At 33.4% G+C, this 18,276-nt stretch overlaps 1 protein-coding gene across 1 annotated transcript in view; it reads right to left on the minus strand.

Annotated features, from left to right (window-relative positions):
- Window positions 1–15,514, minus strand: part of LOC123564890 (pro-neuregulin-1, membrane-bound isoform-like) — an 87,051-nt gene extending 71,537 nt beyond the window's left edge. Inside the window, exon 1 of the mRNA XM_053537531.1 lies at window positions 15,425–15,514. The gene's annotated coding sequence lies outside the window, so the exon portion shown is untranslated. The remainder of the gene's footprint in view (window positions 1–15,424) is intronic.
- Between the last annotated feature and the right edge of the window lie 2,762 nt (window positions 15,515–18,276).

An 18,276-nucleotide genomic window follows, 5' to 3' on the forward strand; every position in this document is an offset into this window, starting at 1 on the left:
GTTTTTATTTCTGAGATCACTTTCGCTCAAACAAATGTTTGGAACAACTAGATATTACAACAAATGTTTGGAACAACTAAATGGTTAAATGGAATGAGACATGGTGGTATCCAATTTCAAATAAATTAATTGCGAAAATGGAAGATCCCGAAACAAGCAGTGGATTTCAATATCTTTGATAAATAGCTTTACTAGATATTATGGCGAAATTGACATTTAAGATTACTTGTTTTTAATATAGAACATATGAATTTCATAAATTCTAAAGCAACTGCATTCATAAGCATACACTTTATAAACCAGGTTAAACATTCGATCAGCTAGCAGACACTATTTGGAGTTTTTTCCTGTGACTTATCTTTAGGATTTAAATTAAGATGGAGGAGATAACATAAGAAAGTGAGGCATACTACATGTTCATCAAGTCACGATTCTTCGAAAACTTGCGCTTTAAATTCTCTTGATTTCAATAATTGCAAAATTTATTAAGTTACCAGACTTATAGAAGTAAGCTCTGTCCCATTATTTTGTGATATATCATTTAATAAAAAGGTTGTTACACCAATTAAGACGTACCATCTTACTTGCATGTAAGCACCAGCCTAGTTATCATGATTTGGGGACTAGTTTCTTGCAAAGAATTGCTCTATTCGGGTTCGCCACTAGTTAACTAGAACATGGCAAAGGTAACCTATAATGGAAGGAGGGAAGGGAGAAGGACACTAATAACACATAAGCAGCTGTTTATGTATGAACTTTCCTTTGGCGTTGCTCACAGTCTTTAGATATATGAGCCGTGCCATGAGAAAACCAACATAGTGGGTTTGCGACCAGCATGGATCCAGACCAGCCTGCGCATCCGCGCAGTCTGGTCAGGATCCATGCTGTTCGCTAACAGTTTCTCCAATTCCAATAGGTTTTAAAAGCGAACAGCATGGAGCCTGACCAGACTGCGCGGATGCGCAGGCTGGTCTGGATCCATGCTGGTCGCAAACCCACTATGTTGGTTTTCCCATGGCACGGCTCATATATATTGAATTATTTTCAGTAGGATGAAATGCAAGAATAATTTCTAATTCATTTCAGTTAATTATAATTAAAACAGCGTATACCTGCAGCAAGGTTTTCTCAGTGCCGCCATTATTGCATGAATAACGGAAATACATAGGAACAACTATTACCGTCTAATTTGACGCAGCATGAAAACATTTCGGTACATAATTTATGTTTGTAGTATAATTTAGAAATTTATTATATGCTTTATCAACTTTCTTACACCAAAGCACCTATGGAAATATTTTGATATACATGTATTTGCATTTTCCTACACAATAAGTTAATATTTCGGAATGATTAGATATTGTGTTGGTTAATAAGTCAAGTATTGTTTCGTTTATTGGTCAAACCTACTAAGGATAAATAATTTTACAACAATGCACAGAACATTAAAAAAACAATAACAACAAAAAAAAAAAAAAAAAAAAAAACAACAACAATAAAACGTTATATACATTTTGTAAAACGGAGGTCATATCATTAAATACATATCGATAAATTGTCTGTGACCACCTCTGATTCAAACTGCATGTGTTATTCTTAATTTTCGTCAACGTTTTTTGCAACCTAAAGATGTTTTTATCCTGTCTAGGCATTCGTGGATATCCTGGGGAGCACAATAAAATTTTGATAGATGAATTATTTTTAAATCGATATGGAAAGCCTTTTATACAAAGTGAGAACAAGGTCGCTGACAAAACACTCATTTGGCTTAAATTACGTCTTAGCCTGTCTGCAGCGGTAAATTATCTAAATGCAAAATAGATAACTTAAAGTAAATTTTATACATTTTACATGATAGTATACGTTATTTATGATGAAAAACAATTTTTATGAGTTTATCACGATACCCTGCTGTTTCAAAGCAACATGACTTAAATATTTGTCACGTCACATAGTAACGGGAGATTTTATAAAAAAAGAAAGAAATCTTATATGTGATGAGCATAGCTGTGTTGATAAGTACAAAAGGAAACTATATATGTGTTACAGTAGAAGATTCTGGCAAAAAAAAAAACACAGACTAATCCATCGACTTTGATTATACGCTCTCCAAACATTCTATCACTTGACGCATTTAGATTAATGTAATTTACCTTAAAAGGTATTTTGCTAGTTGCAGTATTGAATGACCCAAAAAATAATAATAAACATAATGATAACGAAGCAATAGTTAAAAGAGGATAAAAGGTAAAACGTAAGGGAGATTTCCCGGAAGCACAGAGCACCCTAAGCACAGCCATAGAGCCATGCATCGCAAAGTAGGCCCACAAGAAAAAGAAGCTGTAACGGAGAAATATTGATAAGTCGATGTAAAAAAAAACAAAGACAAATATCAAACAGGGAATGCCACGTACTAAAAACGCAGCCTCCCCAAAACGAAACCCACAGCACGCAGACGCGCACACCACAAACACACACACGCATACACACACACGCGCACACACACAAAGCCAACGCAGTAGGACAAAACGAACAAACAAAGGAACACAGTGGGGCACCGCCTTGGAACGGTCAGTGGCAAAAACACCACTGGGGAGCTTAAACCGGTTTATAGTGCGCACCCAACCAATACATGCATGATCATTAACCCTTAAACAAAAAATACAAAGATATAAAATGAAGCTAGTCAATGTATAATAAATATACACACAAACTGTACCCATACTTATTAAATCCAAGAGCCACTTCATATGTACATATGCATATAGTACAGTAAAAGATGAAATATAATTCTTGTCACAATTTTGCATTATAAAAGCAATCTGAGCTTGTCAATTTGATGTGTAAATTGCGTAAGTATTACATTGTTATATTTGGCATTTAAGGTGTTGTTTGCTATCCATCATTATACCATTATTATGTAAATTTACATAATATTCATCTACTGCATGCGAGAACAGGAATGTTAACTACTCTTTTGTAAATAAAAGCTGAAATATACAAAGTGTCAAGTTCAGAATGTAGCTGTGGCATTGTGTTATTTTTATTCCGCGCGTAGAGCGTACTTTAGCGTAACATTGAGAATATCTTCAAGAAGTGCTTACAATTTCACCGCTGTAGATATAAACACTTTCTTCTATACTCCCGTGTCATTTAATTGATAACACAGTCCAATTTTAGCTACCAAACCAATCAAGCACATCCCTGGCTTGAATCGTCATATACTTGTCATATACTTATAGGTCCCGAGTTTAATACTGACTATATTGTAAACTTGAATGCTGATAATATACGATGAAAAGTATTTTAAACAAGTATGTCTCAACTGGAAACTAATCAAAACTTTTCATTTTGACTCTTATTTTTGGTTGCGGGTTTATCTCGCTACCAAAGTTAAGTGTATTCTGACAATCATGTAGCATCTTTATTTGATTCCAAATCACAACCAAAGGAATTTGTTCATGTGCTACACAGAGTAGTCCCATTCATGAACAATGCGGATGAATTATCAATGATCAAATAGTTCTTATTCATCCTCTATCCATTCACACTGGCCATTTAGATTATATAAGATCTGTCAATGATTAGGTATTCCAGCCCATGGTTACATCACTGACTTGCAGCTGTTCATGTAAGGTCAGGCAGAGTTAATCTTAGATATGAGGCACATTAGTATTTGTTTCTTATACATGTATATTTATAGATTGGCATTTAAAATGAAAATAATTCTAACAAAACCCGCAACCACCAGACATCTCAAGGCTTTGATTTTTTTTGAGTAACCTAAATTCTCCCTTAGATATATGTTATTATGATATGACACAGAAATATTTTAGCTAATGGATACTGCTAAAAGCCTCACATTTGCTGGCATGTCTTCCAATCATTAGATGTACAAAAACTTGCTTTTATAACTAACAACCAATCAAATGATTTCTCTGCATGCATATTACTTACTGAATCATTCTTACACACTTTCGTATTTCAAATGACATGGTTTTAAACAGAAAATCTGAATTTAGTAATTTTAAAAACCATGTCCATTCTTTGCATACAGTTAAGAGCAATTCCACTGGAAAGATACTGTCGATTTTTGCTACATATCGTTAATGCTTTTTAGGAATAAATCGTCACCTCAGTGCAAAAAGTTGATACCTCCATTGACTTAAAGAAGGACTTATTCACTTTTTGCGCTAAGTTAACGAAATACTGTTTGATAATAATATCACCTCACAGAATTACAAAATATATTTCATGTACCATATTTGTACTGCACTGCAACTCGTCTATTGGATGTAATCAACGATCTTGTGGAGAAAGTCAGCTGAGAAAGTGGAATGCATACTATGAGTGAAACAAACCAAGAAGAGCAACGATAATAAAATCACGACATAAATAGAGGCAAGCGTACAGTATAACAATATTGTTCAGTACCATAATATATGTAGTTATTGAGTTCTCTGAGAATCTTCTAATTTAAAATCACAGTTCTGACCAGAATTTTATGTTCAACCTAAGTACATGTATACATCCAATAGGAAAACATGCATTTTATAGAACGCATCCCTTACCCGTTAACGGGCTCTAAAACAATTTGTACGTACTCTTCAAATGAAGTGTCATTATTTACACTAACAGAAACATAAAATAACAGACTTTGAAATTCCAGTTACAAAAACATATATAATCTTATTGAAATTTCTGTAAGTAAACTAGTTGAAGTTTAAAGTAAACTTTAGCTCTAGTGATGTAGTTACTTAATAACATATGTATATCTGTGTCAACACATTTTAAGTCTCTTGTGGAAATTTAAAGTAAAAAAGGAAGAGAATACGTGATTTTTATAACCCCTTAATTTGATTTCATATCTTAAATTAGCCTTGTAAAACCTATTGTCTCCCTACCCACCCATCAAAAGAAAACACAACAACCATTCAGCAACAGGAAACAAATACAACAGTTTAACGCTTTTCTAGCAAACTACAAAACAGACTAACAGAATAGCATTTTATCACATTATTTCGCCATATAAGTAATTTAAAGCAGTCACTATGTAATATCCATAGTTACTCTTGAACATGGTGGATCTAGCTTGCTTGCAACAATCTAGATTCCATTAATTGAAAGAGATTCTCATATAGTTAAGAAAAGTTTGTAAGGAAGGAGGCATAAACTTTCAAGTGAGAATATTTTGTAAGTTCCTTTTGTATGTAAAAATAGTTTGTAAACAAGACTGTCTCAATAGATGTAACATGCCCTCTCGTAAGGCATCACTTGAATGATAGTTATGCCGTATGTTAGAGTTTAGGACCTTTGACCTATGTTAGAGCTGGTCTTGCGCACGACGTCGTTCTTACTGTGTCACACACAATTCATACTAGTTATTTTAAAATTCCATGCAATGAATGACAGTGATTGGACCGGACACGTCTATCAATGCACTATCATATACATGAAAAAGACCCTTTAATGTCTAAGTGTGACTTGAACCTTTGTGTAGCTAACGGACCTGGGTCTGCGTGCGAACGTCATCTACTGTGGTTAACACATTCATGACCAGATTATTTGAAACTCATCATCGATGACAAAGATATGGACACTAGAACGATCCTTACAATGCACTATACTTTTATTGTCTAAGTGTGCTTGACCTTCGAACTACGACCTGGGTCTTGCGCGCGACAAATCGTTCGTATACTAGTGGTATACATTATGCCAAGTTTATTTGAAAATCCATCATCGATGACAAAGATAAGGTCCGGACACGCGAGAATGCACTAATCTTTTAACGTTCTAAGTGTGAACCTTGACCTTTGAGCTACGGACCCTGGGTCACTTGGCGCGCAACAACACGTCGTCTTACTGTGGATACACTTTATGCCAAGTTTATTTGCAAAATCCATCCATCGATTGACAAAGATATGGACGGACAACGCCATCAATGCACTATCCTTAATGTCTAGAATGTGAAGTTGAAACTTTTTGTTTAGGACTGGGTCTGTTTGCCGAGGCAACGTCGTTCTTACTGTGGTTTTCACATATTGCATTGCCAAGTTATTTGAAAATCCATCCATCGATGACAAAGATATGGACCGGACACGAAAATTGCTTGACTAGACATGACAGACCGACGGACGCCAGACCGACGGTAGAGGACAGACGGTTCATAAGAACATATGCTCCTCGGGGCATAAAAGAGTGACATAAGATTCTTTTTTATGTTGTTTCCATTGTTCTATAATAAATGTAAAATATTTTCTGGATGACGGATTGTAATCCCACTGTTTTATCCAAAAAAATAAATAAATGCAAAAAACGTTTAACTCAATTCAACTGGTTACAGTTCCAATAGCAGGTGCTTGCCACGAGTTTTTAGTGTCTTAATTGCGTGAGTGAATGAAATCGCTTAGACTAATCTGTGTCAGTCAATTTGACGCAGTGCATTACAAAAATTCGGTGCACGTATGTACAGCAGATTTAAATTTATGTTTCCGTTTTGCTGCTGTGATTTGTAGCCAATGATACGTATGTTGTGCAATTAAACATTACATTACCAATGAAGTTAAAAAGTGATATTAACTATCCGTCATTATATTGTTATAATGTCATCTAAATTACGTAATAAGTAATCATGACTAAGCGAGAATATTAATAACGCGTCGCCTCTACCACAGCTGTATATCATACAGAATAGTTTACCCTGTCCTGACACAATGAACGAAGCCAGAAAACGAAAGAAAGACCGCAAGAGTATTTATTCCAAACAGAAGTAACATGAAAAGTGATGGTGATATTGTGTAATTATTTTACAACAGCACAAGGTGGTGAGTATCTTTAAAGGGTGAAAAACTACCAATGTAAATGTAAGCATAATTATGTCCGCTCCAGTACCCGTACCTAAGCCCGACCGGAGAACAATGTCATACATGCCTTAAGATGAAAAGCTACTTAATGAAACAAATTAATCACATATAATTTTTTTTTACTGTGACTACTTTTTAATGTTTAAAGTCAAGCCTTAGTATGTTTAAAGTCAAGCCTTTGTAAGTAGAATAAATATTTAAGAATTACGCAGCCATTTTAAAGTTTTCTATATGTTCTAATTGAAAAAAAAATGCTGCAAAATGTGAAAGACAGCTACTAGTTACTTGATTGCCTGATCTACTTAGTTTCATTATGAAAATTTAATATGCTTTCCTTATTCGGTAACGAACTGATTGTGTTTTCTAAATAATTCAAGAAAGGCTAAAATGTGGAAGTACGGATATCAGTTTTTATTAGTGAAAATCAGATTACAAAATAAGTTTGCTACAATAGACTTATAAGTCAACATACCGTTTAAACTGAATGGGACATGATGGTATTCAATTTCAAATAGAATTTGTACAGAAGTGGAAAGTTTAGAGAGAAGCTAATTATCTTTACTGGGTATATGCCAAAATGATATTTCAGGTGGCATGTTAATGACACGAAAATCTGAGTTTAACTTCCAATGCCGTTTTTATAACGGGTGCAAACGAGAATATATGCATTATTTTGAAAATTCAGGAAGTACACTGTGTGTTAATTCAGCCATCATTCTTGTTAGAAAACATAGCTTTCAAGAATGTCCTAAATCTGTCTTGACACTACTTGTTCAGAAAAGGATATAATATTATTTTATTGACAATTTAAGTGTATGTAACACTAAAATGACGTGCAAGCACAGTTTCTACGGGCAGTCATTTTTTCTCCTATTGTTTGACAGGGCCAACATAGGTAAAATTAAAATCACTTGGAAATTGAGTAACAATTATACATTGTATTGCTATGATCCAAATTACATTTGGTTCACTTTTTAAATGCCTGTTGCTGGGAGCGTGCTGTTTTCCCAAGAGGTTTTTGTCAATTGTTCTCGTATTCCTCCAATTAACTGAAAAGGCTAATAGCATTTCTGGCACATAGTATGTCTATTTACTCCATTTTGTCCCAGATATTGTCAACGAAAAAATCGAGATGTGACTGTTTTTTTCATATTAAAATAATAACTATGGACTGAAACCAAAGCAACGTCCGTGTAACACTGAAAGGGACTCTTTGTAAAGAAACGGTTTAATTCTAGTGCCAAAGTGTTTATTTAGTCAATATTTTATAAATTTTTCAACACGATTTTTGTCTGTGCCTTATATGTACTGGTTCATTTAAATATTTTCGGTCATCTTAGTCTCTTACTTCACTTTCACTCAGTAAGCTCGTAGAAATTAATTGTCTTTTGTATTCCTCTAGAAAGTATTTTAGCAACCTAGATTTGAGCTTGTTCACATATTTCACACCTCAAAAAAGAAAATAAAAACCTAACGCAAACGAGAAACGTAGACGAACGCTTGAACGTTCTGAATTTTGCATGTATGCAAGCAAACAATGTACTTTTCATCTATGATGCAAAACCCGTGTAAAATGAACACAGCTTCAAAGTGTACTTGCAAAACCCGTGTAGAATGAACACAACTTCAAAGTGTATTTGCAAAACCCGTGTAGAATGAACACAACTTAAAAGTGTACTTGCAAAACCCGTGTAGAATGAACACAACTTCAAAGTGTACTAGCAAAACCCGTGTAGAATGAACACAACTTCAAAGTGTACTTGCAAAAGTACTGCTCTCAACTGATCGAATAATTATGAATGCCTTTTTCTATTATTCCCGTAAATGCGTTCTATTTATGTTTTTAAACAAACGAAAGAGGGAGAAAAAAAATACATACAACCACACAAAATGGCCTCAAAAGAAAAAAAACAATAATACGATTTTTATTCAAATAATACCAACATGGAAAACTTTGTATACTCTTTGTAGCATAGATATCAACTAACCATTTGATATTAAATACAATAAAAGTGAGATGACTTCTCAACATACATATCACACATTGAAAAGCGCGCATAATTTATATATTCAAAATCTTCTCATGGGGCGTACCTTTGCGTTCAGACACTTGTTAAACTTGAAAACTTTCTGCCCCGTTCAATAGTTTGTAATTTATGAAATGAGGTCCACAAATCGGAATAAAATATTGACAAGTGTTATGAATGAGTGAACTAAAGCTTATTTACACTGCTAATTCATAAAATGTAGGTCTCACGCCTACATATAATATACATTATAATATCCCTAGTCATTTAAAAGGAAACACAACTCTTTCCATTATAGATCCAGGTACAACCCCCCAAGAGCATATACTTGCTCTTATTCACAGGCCGAAAGCGTTTATTTTCTATTTCAGTGACTACGTATCAATAAAATAGTCAATTTGAGTTGTCCCAATTAGAAGAAAGTCCCTGACGGAGGAAGACAGTGTAATTGTCTGTCTGGTGCACTAAGCTGAACGAGAAGACTACGATTCACTATCTTAACTCTGATTAGTATTTTTATTTATAAAACTTACGCATTAAATACGAGTAGTATTCTCGTAGCATTCCGTGACAAGCGAAATATGATTTTTTTTTCCCACAATTTTGAGTGTAATTCAAATATATTGTCTTCAATGAGCCTAGAAAATGACGTGCATATGCGGACTAAATAATCAATCATTACCTTTTCTAGTGCTAGACGGGATTGGGGTTGTTAAATTAATTATATTTTGAATTCATTAAACAAAATATATCTGATCTATTCGTTACTTTTCTCATTATTTTCATTAAATTACTTCAATTAAAAGGTTGATCATATTTTTGGCACTTATTACTGGTAATTGTTTCGGTAAATGATATTGGTCTATATATACTATCACCATATAAAATGAGACGTGACTTTATTCTCCAACCCTATAAAACCATACTTTAGAAACGCAGACACATAATTTAACTTGACAACAACTCATTGGAACCAAAATAATGGATACATATGTGTTGCCCTAAGAGCGAAATGTACAATAAGCTCAAAAGATAATTTTATTAGACATACATCAAGAGAGACAAAAGTTCTGAAATTTAGTAAAATGAAGGGTGCTGTTTGTCTAATTTTCACGTAAGTAATAATCTAGCTAAGACATATAAAAGGTATGGTGTAAAATCAATGTAAATGCACTAATGTCACAGTTTGAAGGGGAACACTCGATAGCATTCTAGTCGCAGAGAATCGATAAAGTGTGCTTAAATATTCACAGAAATGTTACTGTACTCATTGTTATTCAAAGAACGAACTTTTTACCTATTTCAAAATCGGTAAACCAGCTAGATGGCAGCGGCAATGGGATTTGCCATTTTGTCTAAATCCGTGTCTTCACTGACGGTCAAATGGCGAAAGCGAAAGAAAATACAAAGTTGACCTATTAAGTCAGTAATATTTATCTGACAAAAACAAAGAACACACATCAATTAAAGGGATACAGAGGCGTAAAATTAAAATCCTTTTAATTTTTGTAAAATCGGAGTTTCTTATATTTTACTGACATGCAACAGATCGATTATTTTTTTACTTTGGTGATATAACGGCGCAACCTTCATTAATTTTACTAACCTGAACGAACAGGTCAGGAAAATACATGAAAAGTACTATAAAATGTCATATTTACCTTTTGACTGACGGTATGTTATATTAAATATTTCTATGGACAAGGTAAGATAAATAGCTTCCTGTTATTATTATTGATCAGCCATTTTGTCATATGTTTTCGCGACTTCACATAAAACGATGTAGTGACTGACATGGCAAGAATGAATTTGATCGATAAAACAACCTCTTTTATTTAATTGGCTAGATTAAACATGGACCTATGTCTTCAATATCCGAGTATGAATTTTAACGCTGATTTATTCATAAATACAAGTTTATTAGTAAGCATGTTATCGGTTTTGAAAGAAGTTACACTAGGGTTACCGCTAGCACGAACTATGGAAGGCTACTAATTTTACCAAAGATAGTCCAAACGTTTAAACCTTTAAACACTTCTTAAACTAGACCTTACACACCTCATATACTATCGAGATATAGCTTTTACACTACGGGAAATAACACATAGTGCTTTTTATTAACATATATTTGTAAAATCTGTTAGAAAATTTATCAAAACAGGATACAATGCAAAACTTTTAAAGCATGATCTATTCTTAATAACTGCCCCCTCTGCTATTTGATGTTGCGATGTCTACACAAGTGTATGACTCTGTGGTGCTTTCTCCTGAATCCTTCCAGACTGAAATGCCAACTTGTGGCGGTTTCTAGAATTTTGCTCTTCGCAACTAATTAGTTAGTGGTGCTCTATGCCCTGATCACGAGACCTTGCTATTATAGTCCATGAACTCCTAGAAGCTGTCGCGTTACTCCTCGCTGTACGTTCAGACAACGTTCATATAAGTAATTTTGGTGTACTGTATACCCTCGAGTTGAGCCCATTGTATATTTTTTTGTCACTAAGTGTAAGCAATGCTTACCTTAGATGGGGATTTATTCATAATACACTGTTTTGTCTAACTTGTTGAATATAGGGTTATGTAGGCTGACATGTCCCCAAAACGGCGTTAAACTCCACAATCGTCTCTTTTATAGATGGTTACTGATTTGTTCAAAGTGTGTGTAACCCAATTTCAACCTGGTCTATTTTGTTTCTTCTGTCATGTTATGTAATCTGTAAAAAAATTTTTTGGTGTTTCTTTTTACCTTGACATCCCTCTCAGTTTTATACTAACTTTTTTAATCCCTCTTTTGTCACTTTACGCTTCATTATTTTTCTCACATTTGCCCAAAAATCCCATATAAATTGATAGAAGCAATTAACAGTTTTTCTATGTATCTTTCAATACTACAGTTTCCTATTTGTCCGTTTGGCAAATTAGCAATGTGAGTGAATGGCTTAATACTATTCAACAAGTCCATTCTCTTACATGTAAAAGTTTGTATAAGGCCCCTCCTATTTAGATATAAGCAAGTAATCCAATGGAAGAACAATTTATATACAAGCAACAGACAGGATTGTGAGGCCATCAGACATTAACTATTTTTAGGTGTTATTCATAGTAGTAAAACAAACGGTCAAATATTTTCAGTATGGCGGAATACGATCCAATTGTTTTAACAGAAATGCAGATTATTTCTAATTAAATACAGCTTATTATAATTAAACCAGAGGGTGTCTGCCACATGGCTTTCCCAGTGCCATTATTTTGCGAATTACTGAAATCGTTAAGCACAATCTTTGCCATTTAATTCGGCGCAGCACGATAAATATTCGGTGCGTGTTTCTGTAACAGCTTATTGATTAACGCACTATCTTACAATTTATCTGGCGATATGAATATTCATCAGTAAATAAGTGTTTTCAAAAATATTTTTTTTTGCAATTCCAAATCATTAAATATTTTGATAATAAGTAACAGTTTAAATGATATTCTTTTCATTTATTAGGTAGCAACTAAGGAAAATATCCAAGTATCACCCCTCGTATGCAAAAATGGACTAGAAAGTTTAGTTTCCAAGATGCTAAAAATAACTAAAATAATCCATCAAAATGTGTTATTACAGAAACCTGTTCGTTTTAATGAAAACCAGGGTGTGAGATAGCTTTTACTACATTCAGATTTATAAGTCAACTAACGAAAATTAGAACAGACATTGCAACGTACCTAAACAATGTTGACTTAAGACCAACCAAATGACCAGTAAGCTAAAATCAAAATATTAATGTAGATAAGAAGCAATACGTTATCTGTAATTGTTTTAGAAGCAGAATTTTGATTCGATGAAGGTTAAAATTGCAGTGTCAATATGCTGATAATGGAGTGATATAACTCAGGATTTAGCAGATGATTTCCCACATACATTACATCGATCCCGATCATTGGTAATTGCATAGAATATACATATTTTACAATTACTAATTACGAAATACAATTTTGCGCCCACTTATGTGTTGAAATTACAAAAAAAAATCGTATTTAATGGGAAATTCTAAAATGACCACGATTTTTTCCACTTTATCAAACAAACGATAGCACGACACCAAACTGTGTGTTATTCAATTAAAACAGCAAGTGCGAAGGCTCAAATGATATCCAAAGTAAATTTACAATCCTTTGCATTCATAAACAAGTAATGTGATTTTTTAGCTTGCGTACAGAGCCGAAAGCATAATTATACTTTCTTCGTGTATGCAAGTTTGTTTCAGCATGATCTTTGTTGCCAAAATGAAGCTTATTTGCGAGGGTCAAAAACAGCATAACGTAGACAAAATGCTAAGAATTTCCTTGAAAAATGGGGATTGTTTGAGACTGTCTCGAATTTTACTTTCAATCAGTAAGCCCATTGGCCTTCAGCATCGTTTTGTTTCTTTAAAAATATTAGAAATGTTTTAGCAAACATCAAAAACAGACAAATTGAATGGAGCTGTCATATTATTCCGCCATATTAGTAAATCAAAAATGTAAACACAACAAACGCAGACGCGCTCTTGAACATCCTAGATCGGCGGAAGATAGTATTATGCAAAGCTAATGCAAACAAATATAGATATTTATAAAGACACGACGTTTAAGCAACATGTACCTTATAAAGCGCGAAGAGCTGAATAAAGTTAATGTACCTGATCTAATGGTTAAGTACTAAATGACTAGGCCAAAATAACCGGGAAATATTGATCAGAACGTCATACTAAAGAGCAAATACCCTTTCTTTGAAAGAGCCGTTAGTTTTACTACCCTTACATGGATACCTACATTTATGATATGAAGCTGAACTGATATAAAACATAAACGACTGTTTACTGCGATAAGGTTGAACTGCCTAAACTGGAGGAAATATTACTGGACCAGTATATATTTTTAACTTGTTTTTAATCACTCAGATGATACTACACATTCAGTCGTGCTTACCCACCTTCTGGATCAAAATGAAATTCCTCTTGCTCAGCATTGTACTTACTCACTGTGTTTTATTTTAACTTTAAACGTTTCTTGTTTTGTCTGCGCCATTTTCTTTAATAAAGGAATAAAACTTTATGGGCTATCATTTAAACATAGAAAAGTTATCTCAGAAGTCTGAATTGATGAATCAATTTAAGGTTTTCTTGATGTCACAATTGAACGAATGCCGCCAAAGGCAAAAGACAGCGAAATTGCCTGTCTAATATACTTAGCCAAATTAGAAAATTCCGATACGCTATCCTAATTCGGTAACGTTTTTTATTGTGTTTTCTAGGTAATGCAAGAGATGACTAAAAGATGGAACTGTTGGCAAAGGTTTTAATAAATGAGACCCAGTGAACGAGATGACTTTTGCAGACTTAAAGACAGACTTATAAGTAACTAGTAAATTGAGTGATAATTCAATTTCAAACAGTATATTTAAGTAAAAAATGGAAAATGTCGGAAAATGCAAAGGATGCCCGTATTTTCAATAAATACTTTTATATGGTATATGCCAAAATGATATTTTAAGTTGCACGTTTAAATACAGAATTTTTTTTACAGTTCACGACTTAGAGGTCAGCTGCATAATTATATCTGAGAATTTGCTTCGGTTTTATCCTAACCGCTGAAATATATAAATAGATAGTGCAATGGTAAGGTAAAATAAAAAATGAAATAATCTTTTCTGTCATGGGCAGACTCTCACTGGAGTCACTACCGTATATAACCGTTTGAATTTTGCGTGGATATTGTCTCCTTCGTTTTTATGACAAGGAAGCAAGCAATATAGTTACATTAATCAAAACATCGTACGGCAAGGAGAGCAGGCAAACACACAAGCACACATCTTGTGAGTTTTTCCTTTCGCGTTTGTATTCGTTCAGTTATTTCCAATATGACGGAACCTAATCCTTTTTATTTAACAAAAATGAAAACAAATACTAGCAATGCATGAGGCAATTCAGCAATTCAACTGATAACAATTAACATCAGGTACCACGAGATTTTCTCAGTGCAAGTGTTGCACGAATTCCTAAGATCGTTAAGGTTAAAAACAATTATTGCCATTCAATTTGATCCAGCACGATATCAATTCGGTGCATGTTCCTGAAGACGACCTAAAGTATCTTATTATTGATTAATGTAATATCTTACTGCACACGAAACTTTATAAATACGAGTATTTAAATACATTTGCGTTTCTCTAATTTCGATATGCTGATCTTTAATCACAGTTGAAATAATCTTTGTCTGTTTTTTTGTTTATTCATTAAAACTGCACAGAACAAATATCTATAAAAAATTCACAAGATACATTAGTATCCCGGATGCGCCGTCCATATTATGAGATATGATTACCCGTAAAATTACCAATATAATGCTTATTTACATACATGTATATGAGATATTACAACGCTATTCAGCTTAAATTTAAACAAGCAAATAACACTGTAAAACAATCTTTGATTCCTTGTCATATCTATGCAGTATACATAAAACAATTAAAATACCAAAAGAAGGCGAAAATATAACATATTTGCTTACTTGAAGTAGAAGTTGTCCTTTAAAGCCAGTTTCACTGCGAGATGATCGTGAAAGTTGCGCATTCAAACATTACACTGTCAATGACATTTTAAGTGATAAACATCTTTAAATTATCACGTGAATTACATAAAATTAAGCGACTGTATGCGATAAAATAACATGATAAATGCATATCAAATAAAATAGAAGATACAGCAATTTTACCAAAAGCGGACATAATGAACGTACATATAGACTTGAAAATCGCATTTGTACGAAGGACAGATAGTACTAAAACAAAACAATATTGTGGGGACATTTTGCCATGTATGTTTCCACGTCTTATGCATATTTCAACGTTCCATTTCGAATATCTCTAAGAGATGAAAATGTGGCATTCTCCTCGTCTTGGAAGTCAAAGTTGAATAAATACTAGTGATGTACCTATCAATCTACACGTCCAAATCCAACCATCTACCTTAACAATACCTTCCCCGGTCACATTTGGGGTATACATAAACTTAATAAACATGTCATATACTTGCAAGTTATCTTTATAGGCATTTTCAAGTACTTTTAAAAGTTGTCATTCTGCTTAATAAAGTGCTATTTTACTGCCTAGTGTTACTGTGTCGTGTTATACATACCTGACAGTGCCAGTAGATAATAAATGGTTAAGAATTGTTTAGTTAATACTAATCTATTTTAGCTCGATTGTGATGAAAGTTTTAAACTTTTTTGAACCACTCTCGAGTCCGCTTCCTGGAAAAGCCAGTGCTGGTGTCTTTTGAGAAGGTGTGATGGCGTGATAGGACACCATGATGCTGATGGTAATTTTATAAAGAATAAAGACGGATAATATACTGCTTCTGTGCAAGATGCTGAAAAACGTAGCCAACATAATAATTGTGATACAGGTGATTTTGACACAAATTTCATTTTTGTTTGACTGTCAATAGATGTCAAGTTTAATGTTTTTCCTGTTTGTTTACTTTTCTTTATATTGCACTAGCTTTGTCAGCAGTAACCTATAATATGTAATGAATTACTGTTCAGTTCTTCCTTTTCCATTGTACCCGCAAATGTGTGTTATTTATATATGAATAAAGAATAATAGTTTGCAGTTTTTGTCCTACTAACGTCACAATGGTACTGTTCAAATACTTTTGGTGACGGAGATGCCACCGAGCCACTAGATATATTTAACTTTAAAACCTTGCAAATAACCACATGAAGTCTCCACATGTATATTAATTCGTTCGTACACACCTAGTGGTTAATATATTTTATGCTAAATCAGGGGGCGTAAGTTTTCGCCCATTTAATGAATAGTTTAAATTTGTTAAACTTCAGGTTGTAAACTTAGAGCAAATATTTATTTAAAAAAAAAATGCCTGGGTCAATGTTCTTAAAATCATTTAAATAAGATCCGCAAAACTGAATGACATAGTGACAAGTGTTATCAATGACCTAAAGCATTTTTTCTGCATCATAAAGGCATTTCTGGTAGTTTTTTTTCTGAAAATGTCATTTGCTTTTTATTTCAGGAAGGCATTATAAAAACAGTTTTTGTCATATTTGGAAGGTCCTATATTTTCCATTTTTTTGCAATGATAGCTGCAATTATAACCAAAAGCAAGTTTTTTCTTCCAAAATGAGTACCATGATCAGCAATGTTCTAGATTTAGGAATTTGTTTTAAACTAATCGTCCAAACGTTTCTTTGAAAAGTATTTTAATATGTAAAATTAGGAATGTTTATACAAAAATATGGAATTTCGAATTTCTTATCACGTCAGCTTTAGGTTTGAGATTATTTCTGTTAGCAACTTAAGGAAGCTCAGCCAGCTTAAAAAGTTTAGGGATGTTTGCATATATAGTTCTGGGTCTTTATACAATATATACTTTCTTTTGGTTATCTTTAATATATTTGTCGATTCCAGCGGATGAGCAAAATGTCAGAAAAAACTGTCAGATGTACCTTTAATGTCATACATTATAATCTCCCTTGTCAAGTTTAAAAGAAAACATACATCTCTCTTCTACAGATCCTCGTACCAGCCACCATGAGCAAATGAAACTTGATTCTGATTCACATAGATATTATTTGACTGAAAAACTTTCTTTTGTGTCTATGAGATTTTGTGTAACAAAGATTTATGGGTTATTTTAAACCATATTGTAACGAATATATTAACTCTGGATTTCTAGATGTTAAAGGAAGTAAATTTACCCGTTTTGTGTGTAAGTTAGAAAACTCCTATACACTATCCTAGTGTGCTAACGTTTTGTATTGTGACATGATTGATCACCAGGTAAATAATTCGAGGTGTTTATGCAAAAAGGTACCAAGTGCTGATGATTAAGTATGCGGCATGCTTATATTAATTTATTAGGTAATGGGTGTTTTAGGTTTTTGCATAATTATTTAATAATTTGTAGTCTTCTGTGTACTTTTTTGTTTTCAGTAATCAGTAATCTAGCTGAAATAGGAAAGAAAGCTTTCTCTTGAGAATCCAAATAAGCGCTGTTACAACTTAGACAAAATGCTATGAATTTCTGTAAAAACAAAACGGGAATTCTTGTGCCTTTGAATCAATGCCAGTGTTTTTAGATTTAACTCAATCAATGCCAGTCCCTTATATTAGTCTGTCCAGTTCCACGAAGACTAAAACTACTAAGCTTCTCTTTTATTCAGAAAAGTGAGAAAAATTTAAAACAGATTAATGGAATTTAGCTTTACTCCCATTATTAAGCGATGCAAGTAAATCAAAAACGTCAAAACAAAAGTACAGACGAACGATAGAACATTTAAGATATTGCCTATACATAAGAACCACAATGAAGGAGAAATGTTGTTCAAATTACACATAT

Source organism: Mercenaria mercenaria, chromosome 2, assembly GCF_021730395.1.
Source record: "Mercenaria mercenaria strain notata chromosome 2, MADL_Memer_1, whole genome shotgun sequence".
Classification (NCBI taxonomy): Eukaryota; Metazoa; Mollusca; class Bivalvia; order Venerida; family Veneridae; genus Mercenaria; species Mercenaria mercenaria.